We start from the raw sequence: 1,422 nt of genomic DNA, 5'->3' as shown, positions 1-1,422 counted from the left end.
GGGAAAGAGGGAGTGGGAGAAAACTCATATCTCACAACTTGCCTCTCGCCAGAGTTCAGGTGCTCTGGTTTGGCAGACATGGGAGGATTGCCAGATGTTTTCCACAAGGCCCTAGGTGGGTGTCAGGCTGTGTGAACCCACTGATCCCCACCTTTGCTGGAGGTGAACAAGGGGATGTCTTAGGCACCAGCTTCACAGCTTCTGGCATCCTGCACTGGATATGATAGAGGAGCTGAGAACAGAATGGGGGCCCTGGGGCAGCACTGCGCCCCAGGGCTGAATCGGGGAGAGAACAAGGAGAGAGGTCACTTGATGTTTCTCACACAGGTGAGAGTCCTTGGACTGGTCCATGGCTGGAGCAGAGGAAAATCTTCTGGTGGGAGGTTAGACAAGGCTCATTAGGAGAAAGCCTATCCCATCATTCAAGCATGGCGGGCCTTGATGAACAGAGACTCTCTATGGTTTTAGAGATTTACTGTAGAAAGGCAGGGAGAACGAGAGAAGGTAGAAAGAGAGAGAACGGCCATGGCCATGTGGAGAAATGGGGGTAAAGGAAAGAGAGAAGGAGAGCTAGAGAGTAAGAAAGGTAAGGGCTTAAAGAGAGCAAGAAGGGGCCAGCAGTCCCTTTTATAGTGGGCTAGGATATCTTGCTGTTGCCAGGTAACTGTGGAGAGGAGCATACCTGGATATAGACAGGTAACTGTGGGGGTGAAGTCTAGCCAGAATGCCAGAAGCTTGAGACATTGTCTGCATGACTGGGAGTCACAGAATTATGGAGTTGAGCACTCTGTGGTTTTAGGTTCCTGATTTTGGGAACATGGCTCGTTTTTCGGTCCCTTGTAGATTTTTCTATCGGGTCACCTGTGCAAGCCCCATTCAACCAATATGGGATGCCTATAATAGTCCCATATATATATTTATATATGGGATATACACATATGGTATGATATATATATATATATATATATATATATATATATATATATATAATCTAAAAATAGTAATTATTTGGCTTCTTCTTTTTTTAAATTTGTATCCACTCGAACTACTTTAATTGTCTTATTTCTCTGGCAAGAATTTCAAGCAGTATATTGAATAAATATGGAAAAAATGGGGAGCCTTGTCCTTGATTATAGTGGAAATGCTTTAACTTTCTCCCCATATAGTTTGATGTTTGATATTGGCATAATGAATATTGTTTTGATTATGTTTAGGTATGTGCCCTGTATCCCTGATTTCCTTAGGATCTTTCACAAGATAGGATATTGGATTTTGTCAAAGGTGTTTTTAGGATCTACTAAGATAATCATGTGATTTTTTTTCTTTTTCTTTCCTTTTTTTGGGGGGTGGGGGGTTTCGAGACAGGGTTTCTCTGTGTAGAAGTAGCTGTCCTGGAACTCACTTTGAAGACCAGGATGGCCT

This window comes from Mus pahari, unplaced genomic scaffold (assembly GCF_900095145.1).
Source record: "Mus pahari unplaced genomic scaffold, PAHARI_EIJ_v1.1 scaffold_3159_1, whole genome shotgun sequence".
Classification (NCBI taxonomy): domain Eukaryota; kingdom Metazoa; phylum Chordata; class Mammalia; order Rodentia; family Muridae; genus Mus; species Mus pahari.
The sequence above is the reverse complement of the archived record's forward strand: the minus strand, read 5'-3'. Positions refer to the sequence as shown.